General features: G+C 37.5%; 1 long non-coding RNA gene across 1 annotated transcript in view; it reads right to left on the reverse strand.

Annotated features, from left to right (window-relative positions):
• LOC110403435 overlaps window positions 1-19,935 on the reverse strand; it is a 95,390-nt gene that overhangs the window by 66,317 nt on the left and 9,138 nt on the right. Inside the window, exon 2 of the long non-coding RNA XR_002441664.1 lies at window positions 2,626-2,799. This is a non-coding gene — a long non-coding RNA (uncharacterized LOC110403435). The remainder of the gene's footprint in view (window positions 1-2,625; window positions 2,800-19,935) is intronic.

Here is a 19,935-nt window from a genome sequence, read left to right on the forward strand (position 1 = left end):
AATACTAAAAATGCTTCTGAATACTAGAGCTTTGGAGCTCCAAGCTTGCAAGAACACATCTGTTTCTGGGAAAAGTCTACAGATTATGAATGCTAAGGTCCAATTTTTAACTATATACCTGTATTTAAATTGAAATATGCTCTATAACATGAATGACAAATGTTTTTCTTCCTAATTATAGTTTGTCCAACCAAAGAACAGTAAGATGGCTTACTTATGCAATGTTTAAATCTTCTCAATGAAGCAGTGTCCAATGGCTTGTTGTTAGTAGATATGCAACACGCTGTTTAGAATAAAAATGCACAATTTCCAGAACTGCACAGAAACAGAATATCTAATGCAGAGTTTAGACTGAAATTGCAGGCAGAAGTCTCAGAGGAGAATAAAGAAAGCAACTGGATTGTGAAAGAGGAAAACTAATAATAATGAGTGAATTTACATATATCTAGAGCTAGCTAAAGATTTATGTTAAAACGTATGGTTGTGTTATTTCTCCTGTGAGAGAGAAGAATTATAAATGTTTTACTGTTTTGTTATATAAGCCATCCCTGTCACTTTAATATTTGATATTGAAATGTAGCATCAGCTAAGTGGTCCATAGAGATAAAGAGATATTTGTTCCTTCCCAGGACAGAGAAAGCAATCAGAATATACAATTAGAAGGGACCAGCTGATTCCACAATGGAAGCGGTGAAGGCTGTGGCCCCTTACCTAAATAAAACTTTTTTTAGGAGAAGATTTGAATAACATCCCAGAGAACGCAGCAGAAGCCCAGAAGGGTAGTTCTTGAATCTCACCATTCGGTATTACAGCCCTAGCCCACTGTATAAAAGCATAAATTGAAACAGCCTAAGAGATGCTTTCAGTTGATAAAGCCATGAAATTACTTCTGCATTCTAGTAGATGAGCAGAAACCTCTACCTTCATCCATTCGGAGACCAGAATAGAGGAACACTGTTTAGGATTCTCCAGACTAGCAGACAAACCTGCTCCAAAAAGGGCAGAAAATCTGGGCTGATCTTCTTGCTGCAGACACATTGATTTTTGTGCCAGACTCTGCTGGCAGTAGAGGAACAGATGCTGTATTTTGGTAGTCTGGCAGGAACACAGGGCTCTACCCATAGCATCAGGAATGTAATAGCTATTTAGGAATGACATACATTACATAGCAAATACCAAAAATATGGTACATGCAACCAGTTGGCATCATTAGTTTATAACCTTTTAAGAACTCTAGAAGAACAGGGTTCAAGGGGGATTTAACCAGTTAAATGTCGGCTATCCATTTAATTTTTGTGCTCACATTTCTACATAAAATGCTCCACTTTGGCTACTCCTTTTTTTTCCTGTTCTGATGTCATCTCTTCTACAGCGCTAAATTCCCCACTGGCTTACTGACTTGCTCCCTTGACTGATCGGTATGCTCAGGATGTGGGGATCTAACAAAAAGACAGACAGCCAGGCTTGTATGTTAAGGATATTTCAGTGCTGTGAAGGGATGCATCATGCCATGATCCCTCTGGTAATTCTAATGTAAACCTCATTCCAGAGCTGGATGGTGGCATAACACCATCAGGATGGTATACCGGATGAGTATACTAGATGCCATATACCACTTCCAAATCTCTGCATGAAGCTGTGCTTTGTTTTGTAGACCTGGCAGTTATCCCAGCACTAGCTGAGGAACGACTCTAAGGTAGCACCCAGCATAGACATGCCCAAACAGATAACAGGGCTATCAGCATCACCAAGCCATGCCAATTCTTGGCATTCTCTCCTACTAGCACTACAGTATGGTGAGTCACTTTGTTGAATCAATTCTACCTAGTCAAAGAAACTCCCTGAAAGGTGGACATTCTGGAAGATTAGTGTTTTACATCCACCTTTGCTGCACAACTGAAGTTTTCTGGCAGCTGATGTTTTTTTGCCAGTGCCAATTAGGCCCAATATTTTAGATAGGAAGCTCTTGACTTACAGTGCTTTATACTGCAAGTAAAATAAGGCCTGACAAGTTTCTGAACATCATTGTGGTTCTTCTTTGCTTCTGGCTTCTTGTGGTGAAAGATTTATAGGAATACTTTCAGGTTCCAGGAATACAGTGTTACCCTGATACAAACATTCAGCCCTTGTACAGTTAAAGGCTCAAGTGATGAGCCTAAATTTGATGCTAGCTTGACCCACCAGAGCTAGCTCTATGACTAAAGGGAGTATTCTCACAGCAAACTTTATCAAAAGGTCACAAAAATAAAACTCTTGTTTTGTAAACAGAGATATACACTCTCAGTTAACAAGGAACTATTCTTTGAATCTTCATGCTAGCAGCAGTAACACCCTAAGTACCTGAGTGTGCAGATACTTAGTGCTGGCTCACAGCTGTGTGAGGAAATGAGGAGGCCCAAAGGGAACTTGGACTAAAACACTACCACCCCACATGCCCCTTTCATGACACTTGTCACAGAGCGCAGGCAGCAGGACAGCACTGAGGAGGAAGCCCCCAGCCCATCAGCTGCTCACATGCCTGCAGAAGTCACTTCAGCAACTTGTAACAGCATTCAGGGATTCACATCCTTCCCTCCCGCTCTTCCTTTTGAGTTTTCTGTAAATGGATTTAGACTGCCTCCTTACCTCACCATCCTCATCTAATTGAATTTGTCCCTGCTAATCCTTCTTCTGCTTCCTGCAGGAAGGCTCCTTCACTTTCATATAGTGCAGCAGCTCAAGGGTAGGTGGAGAAGGTCTGTCGTTATAGCTCAAGTGACAAGCAGAGGGGATGCTACACAGGATGCTGCAGCTGTAACACTGTGGGTGAAAGAGTTGGAAAAGGCTCAGTGAAACAAAGGATTGTTGTTCCCTGTAAGCCACAGCATTACAGACCATTTTAAAAGGGAAAAGACTGTATTAAAATGATAGTGCAGTTTGATGGAATTAAGTTTCCACATCTTCACCATTTCATGGCAAAATATACCAACTGCAGCAGTCCATGTTTTGATGCTCTAGTCCTGACCTTGGGCTGCACAGTGGTTACACATGAAAGCTACTTTAATATTTTTCTTGGCTACTGCCCTTGCTAGCATTATTGCTGTAGGTTGCTTTACAGCTGAGCTTAGGGACAAGTACCACACAAAGGGAAAGAAGAGTGCTGAAGTTATTTTTCACATTGACCTGACTGGGGAAAAGATTTTCTTTAGCATTTTTTTTCCCCCAATAATGCATTCATATCCCAATGAGACAAAAAGTAGGTCAACTCATTATTCCAGCTGCACTGACTCAGCAGTTCTGTAGCCATTTTTGTGCAACTGAAAGTGGCACTGCACAGAGGAGTACATCAAAATTAGGATGGAAACATCAACATTGCATAGCTCAGTAAAACCATATGATACTTAAATAAAACACATGCATATTCAGAAATACTGGTATTTCAAGCTGCATATAAAAATTCAAAGCACAAATAACATAGCTTTGCAGCCCTTGCTTCTTTTTTCCATATTATGTTCTAAAGTTAACTCAGAGCTCAAAATACTCTGGACTGACAGCTCTGGATACTAAAGCATTCAAGCTGCAGTGCCAACTCAAGCTTTGTCGTGCTGTTCTGCCAGTCCCACCTGATCTGGAAAACCACCTGTCTGGCTTAGGAAGGATTTCAGTCTCCATCCTTAATCAATTGGCCTCACAGCTGAAGCTGACAGCAGGATACTACAGTGGTAGTCAGAGATAAAACCCACTGACAAATTGAGGTTCATATCAAGTCATAATACGAATGCATAGTGGCTCAGTGGAAAAGCACTAAAGAATGATACAAATTGAAATCCCTAGAAGCCCTTCTCTTATATTGTTAATGACTCCACAACATCGTAAATTATTTTCTGAGGACTAAAATATTTATTCTCAAACTCCTCAATATGAGACATTCTGTTGTGAGGCAATCACCACTCCCAGTCTCAAATTAAAGCTGGTATGGAGTCCAGAGCTGGATTTCTTGTCACTCTGACAGCTTTAAATCTTGAACCCAGTTTTGTAACATACAATATGTATATTGAAGTCCATATCCAGTGTTTCAGTAATAGTAACGAAAGATTCCCCTGCATATTTCCATATTTCCTTGAGCTCCGTCATTGCTCCTCTTCCACCAAACTGAAAACAAGGCTGTCTTAATTCTTAAGAGGTGATTCTGAATGGAACTCAGATCTACTGTGGTGTAGAAGCTCTAGCATTAGGCACATGTGAGCATGGAGGGGAATAAATTTTGATTTGCTGGAAAACACATGGCTCAGTCCTCAGTGTTGAACAGAGAGTTAAAGAATTCCAAAGCAATTTAGAGCTGCAGTACTTAAGTCCTTTAAACTCCTCTGAAACCACACTTGAGCTCCCTCTGAAAGGAATCTAAACATATATTCAATACACCACTAAAGTACAGAAGAAGTGGCTATTGAGATGGAGGAGAGGTATAATACATCATCTCTGGAGCATGGAGGCACTGCATTCCTTGCTCTGAAATTCCAGATGTAGTTTCACTGTCTCACGTAAAATGGAAAGTGAAGCTGTAACTTTTCATTGCTACATAACCACATCATCCCTCAGAGCTATTAAAAAAGACATTGCGTACTTCTACAGCTTTTAATTTCCACTGGTTATTGTTTTACTTCCCCATCTCAGTAACTTTTAAGTACAGCCACTCACAGTGAGATCATAGTGTCAATGAGCACACTACTGTAAAATTCTTTTTAAGACTGAGCAGCAGTATTTCTCATAGCGATACCATTAACCACTGAATGCAGGAGACAGGAGAACAAAGTTACTGTAAGAGCCAACATTTAACAAGCTAATCCAGTGAATGCAGCTATGTGATTTCACTCATTAGAAAAGAACAAGACAGCCAATAACCAACCTGAATTGTTTTCAGTCCCATAGAATAAAAGGTTGTGATTTTCTTTAGCACCTCTTTTTGACCAGAAAATATTGCAATAGATAAACTGATGTTAGAGACTCTAGTGTAGTTTGTTTCCCTTTGATGTACATTGCCTAGCATACAGCTATTGATAATGTACACTAAAGTACAGTAATGTGTATTACCATCTGCTGACTGCACACAATGCAGACAAGATAGATCTCAGGCAAACCTTGAGTGCTTATTTCCCTCACTTCCACTCGGGGGGGCCCCAAGACAAAACAGCAGAAGGAAGGAAACTGCTTATTGGACTTAACTACAGATATTAGCTGTCTTGCCTTGAGCACTGTAAAAGCACATAACCCATCTCTGCATATTTGAACTGGGCTACCAGGGGGAATAGAGTCTGCTAATGCCAACAGCTATAGGAAAAAATTTGACGAAGCAACCCAGAATTTTTGCTGTATTCAGTGGTAATTACAACTCTGAACAGTAAAATTGCCTTATTCGTTGTAACTGAGAGCACAGGGTCCCAGCAGCTCAGATCTGGGTCTTGATACTGGATCAGTATTTTTCTGTAAATGGGAGAAGTCTGAGATCCTAAAACATGGCTCACGGGAACAAAAGTTGGGAGTGTTGGTAACCTTGAGAGGCTGGAGTTCAGGGCTGACAGGAATTCTCTGTTGGAGCAAAGATGAATGCGAAGTCCTGTGGTGCATCCAAGTACATCAGCATAAACTGGGGCCAAACAGCTGGAAGCAGGTCTGCAGAAAGGGCCTAAGGATCCTGGCAGACAGGAAGGTGAACACGACTGACTACAATCAGGCTGTACTACCACAACAGTCAGATCTAGAAAAGTGATTATTTAGCACTTGGTAAGACCACAGCCAGAATCCTGTACCCTATTTTGGTCTTCCCAGTATGAAACAGACATTTATAAACTTTAAGTAGTGTGGCAAATGAATAAAAAGGCAGCTAAAGGCCTGAACACTATTCCATAATTTAAAATATTTTAAGTGAAGCATAACTGAACTTTGAAAAGGTCAAATCCTGCTACATTCATTGGCTTTAGCTACAGAAAATATGTTGACTTCAAATCAGAATTTCATTTAAAAAGTTGATTCTCTAAAAACAGCAGGGGCAAAAAAAAAAATCAATTCATACATTATATACAGCATGTCTGAGTAGTGGATAGAGTATAAAGGAGATTTGCTGCTTTGAGGAAGCTAGAAGTCAGCATAGAATAGTTTGGAAAAGGAAAGAATCTCTCCCATGAAGTGATCTGCTGTCCTAAAGGACAAATGTAAAAAAATCTCAGAACACAAAGATGACAAGTGGGAAAATCATACTAAACTTTTTCAGTGTTTCACTAATAAGTCAACTGTTTCTTCATCAAGCAATTTCACTTTTTGCATAACATTCAATTAAGTTCAAGTTATTAAGTCAAAGCCTACAAAGAGCCAAGTTCACAATATGCTTATGTTAAGTTCACATTTCTTATTCTCAGTTCTTTAGCATGAAGAATTCTTTTCAGAAAGAAAGCTTGCAACTGTGTTATGCCAGCTGTGAGACCCTGCTGAACCATACTGATAGAGGCTGCTTACACCTAAATAATGTGCTATTAGAGGCAGATTGAGCAAGGGCTTGAAAATAAGCTCTCGGTTTGCCTTTGATGCATTGTTCCATTCTCTCTTAAACACTGTTAATATTAGTGAATGCCTGCTCTACAGGCATGTGGGACACAGCAGGGCTTTATTTTCACAGAGGAAAAAAGCCACTAATATAATCAATTATACCTAATGAAACAATCAGTAAATTTAAGTAATTAAACATAGGATGTATTTCACTAAAAATAATGGAAATATCATTCTTTCCCAAACTACAGTGAATATTGTACTTCAGCTTAGGCCTTCATTTACATTTTGTTTGATCTACATGTGAAGATAGAGTGAAAAGGTGGCCACAAAAATCAATCTTATTTTTTTCTTCCCCTAAAGCACATGCCGCATAGGATGCCGCTGCACTGACTGTAGGCTCCTTCAAGCACAGAACGGGCAGAGCAGAGCTGATCACTTTCCTCAGGATAACTTCTCCTTTACCCTAGGGATGACTGATGCACAAACAGCAGTGACTTCACCAGGCAGCATTAGCAGAAATTCTCCATACAAAAAAAGAATTCCTTGGTGACTCTCGAGCAAGTTTCAGGTACTGTTTACCTAAGCACTCAGCTCACACAAAAGCTTGCTTTTATACATGTTTTTAAAAGCCCATGAGATTGTCTAGTATCATCTTTAGTGCATTCGTCATCTTTCCTCTGAGTATTTTTTAAATCCTAGCATTTCTAAAGAAGTTTGTGTATGCCACTACACAAAGCATCTGTAATTTTATCATTTTAGAAAAATTCACCACTAAGATGTCACACTGAAATACATATACAATTGTTCTGTTTTTTGTTTTCTTTAAAAAACTATTTTAATATTTTCTGATGCAGAACTATTCATCTGCCATAAGCACTTGTTTGTCAGGCTAGGGAAAAACAACTGTGTACCAGATTTCCTGTAAAAGAAGAATAGGAAATGAAATTCCCAAAAAACTAGCTTTACATTTTCTGACAATTAAGTATGCTTTGGTCACAGCTGACAAAAATCTCAGATTCATTTCTAAAGTTTGAAAGTATTCACAATTTAAGAAGAGAGATACAAGAATCACAGTACTAGGAAGAGTTAGAAGGAGCTAGGCAGAACTCTATTCTTCCTAAAAGTACATCATGCTTGAAGGGAAAGTGCAAGAAATACTATGAAGCCAAATATCCTTACATAGGAAATTCCAACCAGAGACACTAAGAGTATTTGGTAGCAATGGCAGCAAGCAGCAGATATGAAAGCAGCTGCCTTACAGATTGGACTTTCTCTAGAAAACAGAGGTATCATTTAATACGTAAATGTGGATTTGCAGCTGACCTTGAAATAGCAGCTTGAAGAAACCCTTCTTCTTAGGTTTGAGCACAGGAATATTAACAAATTTCAATTTCAGTTCAGGGTATGAAAACTAGTAGTCGCATCCCCCTCCAGAAACAGCACTGTTACAAACAGATCTTTGATCTTTGGCTTTTGATCATGGTGCATGCCACCATAATTTAAGCATCTGCTTCCATTGTATGCACCTAGTCTTGAGAGAAGACATTCCAGAGTGCAGGAGTTTAATTCAGGATAAAGCTTCTCACTTGGAAACTACTGCATGCTTCTGCATTTAAGTTTGTCCCCCTACACTACTAATACAACGCTAAGCAGCTTGTTGGAGCAGGATTCTACCTGCTCAGTTTGACTTGTGATGAAATAGCTTCTTTTAAATCTGTTTGTATTCTCAATAATAGTGGGATTTTTTGTTGTTATTTTATGCTTCCATTTTTGTTGTTGCTGTTTTTGTTTCCTCTTTTTAGAATGCCTGCAAATACTTTCTTACTAGCATTCAATTAAATTGCTTCTTGCAAGTACCCAGTGACCTGTGTTTTCCTCACTACGACACTAAAGTCAGCATTAATTTTAAAGCTTCTTATTGACTGCCACATTCTGCTCTTCGTACTACAGCTTACTGGATTCAGACTCCTGAGACCCAAAGATCATCAGCCTCATGTCATACATAATGTAGGTCATGGCACAGATGTCACCATTACTTCTGCTAGATAAAAGCACAGCTTTTAAAAAGAAGTTACCTTTTCACTAACATTAGAGTTCTGAATGTAGCAAGTTACAACTTAGAAACTGAAAGGAATAGGGAGGTTTTTCTGAACAACCTGGAAAACAAAATTATGCCTTATTGGAAAGAAAAGTATAGACTTATCTTTGGCAATTTACAACTACTTACATTTACTCTGATGAGTATTCATACTTCCATTTTCTGATACATTGGCCAAAATGACTGTGGCAGTGGTATGCCTTAAGGACTTCCGACAAACTGAACCAGAAGTTCAAAAAGGAACAGGAATCTGGGCTTAGGGTCATGCACGCATTGTCAGAACATGCTTAGCAAAAGCTTTGCATTACTTAAAAACAAATAGAGTTCAAATTTTGACTCAAATCCTATGCATCCCTTTCTAGACCAGGAAGCATACAATTTAGTATTGGTAGACAATTTTGTCTAACATCAGAAGCAGCAGATTCTGTGTCCAAACAATTTAGCTATCAATCAGAATTATTATAAGCTACCATTCCCTAAAATGTGTAGTTTAGCACTCTGAGAAGGGAGAATAAGATGGGAGACTGATTTCATAATGTTACACCAATACCAGCATATCAGGTTGTTCAGCTCAGATACAGTAGCCAGTCACTATAGATTTAGCACTGCAGGAATTGAACTTGTATTTGCCCAGCTACATTAAAGGAGAATAGTTAGTTGCTAAGGGTATCCAGATCAGTGCCCATTCAAAGCAGAGTGCTTAAGATGTTTTAATGCTAGTCTACAGCACTAAATCCTATGTTCTGGAATGCTACAATATTTAGAAATTTATTTTATTTCCACATTCAAGTGTACCATGTAATTATCCAATGGCTTTCAGAGTTTTAGTTGTTCATACAGATTTCAAGAATAGTGGTTCTTACTGTCCTCTTCCACAGCAGAAGCTTTACCTGCAAACCACTGTCACAACAGGCCAGATGTCAAGCATACTGTTTAGCATGGCTGTTCCTGGATTCCATTTAAGCACGCCAACATTTACTGTGAAGTCTATATAACTGCAAGATGTGATCTTACCATTCCATTATCACTATTCAATTACTTTAATGTGCACAAACCATGACTCAACCCTCCAATGTCAAATTCTCAGTATCAAATACCATTTGCTTTTTGTGGATGATACGGACTTCTGTCATTATAAGCATATCTGAGCAGGGACAACTACGTTGTTATGGCAGGTGGCAGACCACAATACAGACCATTCCAGCAGAACTACACTGTTAAGCCACCTGATACATTTATTTATAACATTATTTGAATTTGAACTGATGTTTCATGAATGCATTCTATACAAAAACACATTTGCAAATAAATTCTGTAGGGTTTTGAATACACATGCTTCCCACATTTTCACAGATACAGTCTAGTACTATTGGAATTCAAAACAAAAAATCAAAACTGTTTTAGGGGGCTTCTAGTCTTGTATTTCAATATTTAATAACTATATGGGAAAAAATGCATCTTCATTCCACTGACTCTGAAAAGGCAAGATTTTTTTCCCTAAGATTCATAAAGGTGTAACCAAGAGCAAAGTTTGACTCTATCACAAAAGATCAACCCATCCTGACTATATACAGAGAACCAAGAAACAAAATGCTTACTTGGAAGTCCATTACTTTACCTTTTTGCTGTTTTAAAGCATTATGCTGACAAATACAACACTGTAAGAATCAGGCACCAATGGGAGATTAACATTTTTGAAGACTATATGTCAAAAAAAAGAAACCACTGCCAAACAGCCAAACAGATGGATCCTGATCAGAGAGGAGGAAAGGCTGAATGCAGAAAGTACTGAAGATTGATATCTACTTACAAAGAAGCAATCTGAGCATAACGAAAAGCAGATTGCTACAGACATTTGGCATATTTATTGAAGCATTAAGAGTCTTCGGTAATGCCATTAACATATATGCAGGACTACATTTAAAAACATGCTATATTAGGCTTCCCATACAGAAATTTTGAATTACAAGAACTAGCCTTTATAAAATAAAGCTTAACTAAAACCTGTTTAATTTCGGGTAACCCATTGTTGGCACTGCAGTATAACAATATTTCCATTTTCAAAATGTGAATGATATTTATAGCTTAAACGTATTTATAGCTGCCCCAGTATTGTTCCCCACAGCAAAGTCAGTTACAGTGTTCCCATCAACTTGTATGTAAGAAAAAAAAAATCAAACAAAACAGTGTCCGCTACAGTTCAAGTACAAAGCTTAGTGACAAATATTTGCAGTTAAATTGTATCTCTGCACCATGAACTATAGCAGAGATAGAATATCTTTGCTGCCTCTTTTTAAATCTTAATGTTTTACACAGAAACACATCATTGAAGACACTCTTGAGCTAAAGTTGAAAAGGCTTAAAAGATTTCAAGTCATTTTTACCTAATATAAAGCTCGTCTGGAAGAGCCTTGTTTTCTAACACAGAAAGCTTAACATCCTCTATATTTACTGGTATTCCAATTTCTCATTTGTTGTAACAAGAAATCAATCAGAGCCAGATCAGTCTGTGGCTTGAGCTCAAGTGAACACAGTTACAAAAGCTTACAGTTATTGGCATAAAGTACTAGCTACAGTGAACACTGGCTTGATGCAAAAGGATCCTTCAAGAAAACAAACCAGGTATATGAAATGAACATAAAATGCTACTCTCTTTGAAAGTAGGAAAACTAAGGAACTGAGCTCATCTTATATTAAGAAATATATTAATTAAAAATCAGTGTATTAAGTAGTACTTTTTTGCAACATCTGTTTCTTCAAAGCTTCTTTTCCTTAAAGGATCCACTACAATTTACATTTCAGTACCTTTTTAGATCTTGTTTTGATTAGCATTAGAATTCAGGAGATCTGATCTTAGGAAAGAATGTCTTCTAAACAGAGGTTTTAAAATACAAAGACCCACTGTTCAAACCATGGCAGATCAGCTCGGATCTCAACGTGAAGAAATGAATGGCACAGTTAAGTATATATTTCAGGCCTTGTAACCTCAAATTGATGAATTTAATAATGAAAAAAATCAGGATCTGACCTGTAATATTTTCTTCAGGATGTCTGAAGAGAGTACTGGTTGGATACAAGAGCGAGCAATGCAGATTTAGACATTCAACCGTAGATATATTGTGCAATAGTTCTAATCCCTACAGACAAGTTCAGCAGTGTTTTTCTACTGTGCAGTCTTGTACATGTGCAGTTCTCTATAAGGTGATTAAGTTTTATTGGTTTGAGAAATGCACACAGTTGTTCATTCCATGAAGTGGCTTACTTGTCACAAGGAACTACAGCTCAATCCCTAAACCACTTTAGCAAAAAATTAAATAATAGTTGGGAGGAAAAAGAAAGAAAACTTCAGAGCAGCAAATTATTCATCCGTTAGGCAAGTGGCACCAAAAGAAAGGATAGCAAAACAAAATAAAAACAGCTTCCTGTACATATGTGAATGAATAATCTACTGTAACTGTGCACCACTTCATATTGAATGTTTCTACCACTGCAGGAGAACTTTTTGCCCTCAGAAAGACTTGCTGTGCAACTTGGCAGTGGCTTATTGAACTTACAGTAGGAGGAACAACTCTTAATTTTACTTAGAGCACAGTTATCTTTTTACATCACCATTACATTCATCATCCACTGCATTGGAAAAGACAGGTTACATTACTTCAGCACGTACTTAAAAATACTAACTCATCCAATGGAGTATAAAAGAATTTTTGTCACCAAATTAAGCAGTTGCTATATTAGGTTTCTCTTTTCTTAAGAAAGTGACTTAATATCATCATATCTGCTTCTGTTATTCCCAGCCTTTAGCTTGCAACTGATTTTCTTTTATCACAACCTGATCTTGACTTGCCTGAAGATAATAATCCAGTGCTGTAACTTGTGAATGAAAAAGAATGTTTCCCAAGTCCTGTATTTCCTCTAGTTTGACTCGTGTTCTTATAGCCATTGTACTCCTTGTACTAGAATACCTGTCATGAGCCAAGTTATTCTCTCTATTTGGGAGTAAGTTTCAGAAATCTGAAGTTTGAGGGACACAAAGGAAAACAAATATTGGAACACATGTAAATTCTCAGAATCTTTGGATTTAGTGACTGTTTCTTAAGCTATAACACTATCGAGATCTTTTACTGGTTGATTGCTACATCTGCAATGAAAAATGAGTACGTTGTCAGTATTAGCAACATAAATGTCATCTCTTAAGCATGCAAAAATTTACAAGCAATAAACCAACTGTCTCTTCAGCAAAGTAATCTCTTAGAGTCTTTTTGTGGCACCTTTGAGGTTGACTTTCTTGTTAAAAATGCAGATCTCATTCCCTTGAGATACTCATCTTTCTCCAGCACCAGGCTGGCAGAACAACAAGCTTAATGTACAGAAATGCCACTGGGGTTGACAAGCAAATTCTATCAGTATGCAGTGTTTACACAGAGCAGTTTAGTAACAGCAGTTCACACAGTCCATTGCCTCGGAATAGAATTATAATTAAGCTTTAAATCTTTAGAGTTCAGATTAATTCTTATCACACAGGTCTTCTACATTCATACTGCAAGTCTGAAAAACTTGTCAGTAAAGAAAACAGCATAAAATGATTAGCCAGCTTTGAGGCTGTTGTTTGGAAGATATCCAAATACAGTATTTCTACGACATGAATATCTAGTCTTTTCTTCATTAATTATGACATTCAAAAGAATCTCAGCAACACTCCATTTTTCTCCTGCGGAATATTTCTCTCCAATGACACAAGAACGAAACATTACAATATGTACTAGCTGTAAGGTTTTGGGAGCTCAATTCACTGCTTAGAACCATCCTCTGTGTATTATAAAGAAGTATTTGCTAACCATTTTTAAGTTTGCAACAAATATCTAAATCCAAAACCTGTATGTAATCATGAGCTTCTGAAGAACACTGATGTAAAATGCCAGAGATTCCTATGAGGCTGCTACATTTAAGCAAGACCATGTCCTTCTTACACACATCTAGAAGATTGTTGTAGTGTATCATCTAGCATGAAGCAACTCCATTATTTTAGCACTTCCCTTTCCATAGCTCAACCAGAGAAACATGCTTGTATGTTCCTCTTGTGATGAGGCTATAATACTTTGACTAGCTGGGGAAAATTCTCCAAGGACAGCTGTATGGGCTTAATATGGCACCTCTTTCCCTTCAGGCTGCTTTACTCGCTGAAATGCATTACACCAATATCTTAGGCAACAGAGCAGCAATTAATTTTAGCTCTTTTCAGCAATATATACAGATCTTCATGGATACACGCACAAGTTTTCCATGCATTACTCTTAATGTATGGTAAGTAAAAGCACAAGACCAGATACTTCAAAAGTAAAAAGGAAAAATAATTTTAAAATTGTTGCTATTACTGCCCTTAAAAACATTAAGTCTTCAGAGATTTCTTCTTCAACTCTAACATTAATAAAACAACATCATAGTCAGATCTCACAATCAGCATATATAAGGTGCTATATCACTATGGCTCACAATCATACCCAACTTCTTAACATAAATTTCAGACTAACCTAATATTCACCCGCTTATTTCTATTCCACATCCACTGAACTACTGTAACTGAAGCCAATAGGAACCTTTTGTGACTTCAACACTGTGGGCTTCAGCACTCAGAATTAGCAGCTCCTTGTTTAGTTCCATGCTTCAAATACTGCCCATTGGTAACTGGATGAGGTTTTTTGTAAGTACAGAACATGTTCCCATATTTATTTGTGGGATTCCACCTTCCTACTTCTGCAGGGTCATCACTTGGAAGCATGCTGAGATATAATAAAGAAGAGTTCACGAAACAGGATAGACTAATTTTTCCATTTGCATTCTTATTAAAATAAAACATGCTCAAGATGTATCTCATGGTAAGCAAAGAGAAGAAGCTCATTCGAGTAGGTATGATTTTCATTAAGTTAACAGAACTAGAATATATTTTGCATGGGAAAACCTGATCAACCAAAGTCAGCCAGAATTTTATACTTCTTCCAGAAGATTAGCAGAGAAGCAACTTTCAGAAGTGTGCTTCTTATAAATGAATAAGACTTCCAGCAAATGCAGTAGGATACAGGATGCCAAGAGCTTTTGAATCCAGCCAACTAAGTCACCAAATATCTTTATCATCTTGGCATGATACTAAGTGACAAGTGAGGCCCTATAAGCCATGTTACTTGTCTATATCAAACTCTGCCTGTCTATCCATTCACAGAGGAATATAACATATATAACATATTGCATTTGTATAATTCTGACTCAGGAAGGCCCTTTATCCTTGTTTTTGAGGGACAGAATGGAAAATTATATCCTTCTTGCCTCTATAGGAGAGTATGAACATTCAGTTTGTATTAACTGGTAGTTAATAATAATTGGAATTATGCAGTAGACGCATCACAAAGCACTTAGTCATCTCATATCATTAAAATGATGTACTAAATCATACTTCTCATTTCAAAATTCTTCCATTTAAGCAGCAGCCATGAGTAAGAGGACCATAATCAGAATCAAAATTCCAGGACAAATACTGAGGTATCATCTAATAGACCCCTATGATCCAAGGCCATAAGGCTCTGAAAATTCTGTCAGAGGTTTGCCTAATCTTTCCCACAGGCCTTCAGTTCTAAGGACTCAGAACACTTCTCTATTTCATCATTTCATTCTCCATAGAGAATTAAAGAAAACAGCTTGTTCAGAAAGGACAAGAAAAAAAACATGTCCAAGAGGTATATGTTTGTTCTGAGGTTCAGTTTATAGAGAATGATATTTATCTGTTGAAGATCACTCACTTGTGATTTTCTCCTATTTTATACTTCCCAAATACAATCAATGGTGAATGTTTATTGTGAACCCTAAAATCAGAAAAATCTGTTGTGTAGGGTTTTCTTCTTACCTGGCAATGTCAAGGAATTTTAAATACAAAGGTGTTTGTTGGAAGAGCAATACAGCAGGACACTGATCAACCAGCAGATTCCCAAATCCCCAAGTGTCTGTTTTTGACAGAGATTATGATGAAAGTGAGATACTCCTGATGTCACACTGAGTGCAAAGTACAGGTTGAAGATGCCAAGGTAGAAGGTAAATTTCATAAGTGGCCATGAAATAGTAGTATGTTATACAATGGAAAACTGACAGAAGTAACACAAGAAATTGCCCTTCAGGAATGCAGTTCTCAGAAAACAAGAGAACTAGAAGTGGGTTCTCCTAGGATGCTGGCAGCTCCTTAACAAACACTTTTTAAGGCAGAGTATAAACAACATCATGGAGGAAGAGGCAGTCTTGACACTGACATGAGATATTCTCTGATCTTAAGGTAAAGAAGAAACATGCCAGAAATACAAGTCAGATCAGATCACTAAGGAAGAATATAACACTATCTTGTGTTTCCCCATATGGATCCATAGGGAAAAATCCAACCAACAAAGAAGATTACAAGGGAAAGTAACTCAAACAGCTTGTGCTCTGCATATCTGATGAAATGAGGTTAACTGGTCAGTCTTGCACTGAGAAATTCAAATTGAGTCAATATATTTTTCCATTTTGTTTGGGTCATTATTTATAAAAAAGGGGAAACAAAAGAATTGTGGCTGATGAGGCTATCGTAATCAGTAAAAAAATCATTACTACAGACACACGTAAGTAATCTACTGAGAATGAAGTCCAAATCTCCCCGCCTTTCCACATACTCTACCTGTCTCCATACACTTCTGAAGTCAAGCAACCAGCTTAAGAATATGCTGAGCTCTGTCATACTGTAGTTTCATACATTATGTGACCACGCATGCACACTGAGTTTCTGCACAATACAGGTAATTCTTAAGGAGGTCAAAGGGAGTTATTTAGTTCAGGTCTTTGGCATATGATCAGTTTTCCAGAACGATGTCTGAAACGGAGCCTGAGATGGGACAATCATCACACGCCATCAGTGCCACCTTGTGGTGCACAGCTTACCACACTATCATTGCCCAACCATCAAAACTTTTCTTGAAAAATATTGACAATTACTTTGTTCAAACATTTTCTTTTCAAAACAACTGAGTTTACCTTAAGCATTTCGAGCTTTATATCATGCTAGGAGTGTGAGAATGAAGTGACAGTATGTACAAGCCCCAGGAAAGAAACGTGTGTACAACATACCATACAGCTTATTGACATAGGGGCATGAACAAGGTAATCTCAGAGTTAAAACATTTATTTTTTGACTGTTCAGATCCATAGCTGCAACCATGGGTTTAAAATATCTTGAAACGATGCAAACTGTATTCCTCACTTTTTTTTCCAGGACATTCACTAACAAATAAAGATCTCTTGGATATTTTTCTTCTTTAAGCAAACAAGCCAGTCAAAAAAAAAAAAAATACCTGAGATCACGACTCCAAGCACAAGGAAGGCTGTTTCCTTACTGACATTAGCTAATCTCTTCTCTGCTAGGACTAGCCTCTGACAGCTCCAGCCCCAGGTAGTCTGATGAACAAATTTTAGTTTGTTCCAGAGCCTTGCTTTGCAGCAATACTGGATGGGCTTTCTGGCACTATCTCTGCCCTCAGCTAATCTCTCTGGAAAACCCCTGAAGATTAATTCATTCTCATAGGCTGACAGTGCATGTTTTCCATGTACTAGACCTTTCTAGAAGTATCAGAAATCAAGATATTACAAAGTAGATTATCTGAACAAATTGAAGAAATATAGATATAATGTGTTTTAAGTTGTCCCTCCCTACCTTCCACAAACTATTCTTAATTCTCAGTTCCTTGTTTTTATTTTTATTTCAGTCACATGCTACTATTGTATGAACTGGCCAGTAACAAGTTAAAGAACTTGTTTTAACCCAGACTGAATAGCAGCAAAAATACATCTACAACTTCATTACACAAATTAAGTATGTAGATAATTTCATGTTTTATCTTATGATCTTGATGTCTTAAAGCAGACGATGAATTACAGTGGAAATAAAACCAAGTGAAATTTTGCCAGTCATTACTTTCAGTGACTTGCTACCATGCCTTGCAATACAGCCTTGACATTCAGTCCGTCCTCACCTGATCAGATTGCATGTGCTGCCAGCCACCTCTTATCAGCAGTGAGCAGAAACTACACTCTGGCCTCAATAAACTGGCAGTTCTATTTGCAGCCAGATTAAGAGAAACAACTTCAGTTCCATAATTCATAGAAACACACGAGTCTCTCCTCCTAAATCACAATGTACAGAAGTGCTCCTCCTACAGAAGGCATTAAACATACATTTTTTTGTCATTGCAAGAGAATGTACTGTAATATATTCCATCTATAAAACTTACAATAGATAACAATGATTGTAATCTTCAAGCAGTCTGTGCAATAACATTTCTCTTCGTTCATTCCTTTTGAGGGATTTTGTTTAACCAGGTTTACTTCTATTATTATAAAAATCAGATACGGTGTATCTATATGCCACATAAGTTTTCAGGAGAATATAAAGACTGGCTTTTATAGCTACATTGTATTTACAAGGAAAGCATTTCAGCGCTAGGGGTTTTTTGTTAAAAATTATCAGTACTGGTAATAATTAATCAAATGACCTAATCAAACCTGATTAGTTCACATGCAGAGCTCTGTTTTGTTGCACAAGAGCATCTACTTTCTCCAGCCATCTCCACCTAAACTTGGTAGACCAATTCCCAATTAATAGTTCCAGCTATCGGCCAGCCAAGCAAATATCAACTTGATCTCCAAAGGGTGCTGTTTTCCATACATTGTATCAAAGCAGTAATACACATTACTCCATGTCCCCTTCCTGAAGTTGAAACACTAGTAATAGCTTTAATCTGCATTTTCATCTAGCAACTGAACACTCAGTGTCTTGCAGTATGAAATATTTACTTTGTTACCTTTACTTCCAATGCTCACAATAACAGGCAATGTTTTATCGTTTATTCCAGAAATAGATTTCATCACTTCTTTTCCACCTAAGTATGTTTGTTAACTTCTACAAACACATGATAGTAGTAAAATTATCTAAGTAGATACGGCAATATTGTTTTCATTTTCTCTTTATTGAACCTGATTAATTGCTGATGAAATCAAGACAGTCATTTAAACACCCGCACAGTTTACATCTACCGATAATGCTGGACATCACAAAAAAATTAAATCTAAAGCTGTATTCAGCAGAACTGGCCAAGCTATAAGAGATCACCCGTTACTCATAAAGGAAAAATTAATCATCCATCCATCTTATGTGAAACAATGACTTACACAGCTCATCAGGAAGTGGCAAACAACCTCACATACAGTTCTCACCACCACATTCTTAGAAACTTCACTTATCTTCACTGGGACTGCTCCAATTTTAATTCAGAATTAACCCAGCTGGAGCATTTTCACATTTATTCTCCAAGGACACACCACGTTCCCTTATTTCTAAGGCCTAAGATGTTGGGATCTCCACATTTCTTTATGGACCTGTTTGGCACTGAGGTCAGGTAGGTTTAAAGCAGATTCTTACAGTAGAAACCAACCCAGTGCTGAAGACAAGTGTAGGTAAAAGTGAATTATTTTACCTTACATTTTCAAATTAATTTATTTTAAAAATACACTTTCATTCTCTGCTCAGTTATCATTCCAGATCACCAAGATCAAGATGGTCTGGTTAAAAATTTAGTAGACCCTCTACAACAACTTAAAATTAGTTCTACTAAATGGCCACACACTGGCTATTTGTTCCTCCATTTCTAAAGATTTTTATTCTCATCCTTCATGAATGTACATATACATTTAAAAAATAGTTGCCTTAAGAAGAGTCTCTTAATTATGCAAAAGCACAGTTGAAGTTGTATGCCATGGTCAATGAAACTGTACTGAACTCTAGGCCCAGAATGACGAGTCTGAGATACCACGTGCTCTGTTTCTCTGCTGTAAGTTACTAAACAAGGAGCACACAGAACAGTCATGCATCTCACTGGCCCCATCTGTGGGCACAAGTGTTAAGCCAGCTCTTCCGCCAAGCAGATGCAATCAACTTGCACTAAATTTACTTAAGATTCCTCAAAGTATAAAATGAGCTGCACTGGGATTTGGAGAGTACATTGTAAATTATATTCAACCTTAGCAAGATGGTCCCCATAGAATCACAAATGTCAGGTATTTCAAAACTTAGCTATGGCTGCATCAGGTAGAACAGTCATTTGGATGAGCTTGTTTGTCATTCTGACATCGTGATGAATACACAGATACTTAGACAATTCACTGTGAAAGAGAACACCATAAAGAAAAATGTATACTGAAATACATCTAGGAAGTTACAGCACTTCTACAGAGAATGTGTCATGCATTTT

Source organism: Numida meleagris, chromosome 8 (assembly GCF_002078875.1).
Source record: "Numida meleagris isolate 19003 breed g44 Domestic line chromosome 8, NumMel1.0, whole genome shotgun sequence".
Lineage (NCBI taxonomy): Eukaryota > Metazoa > Chordata > Aves > Galliformes > Numididae > Numida > Numida meleagris.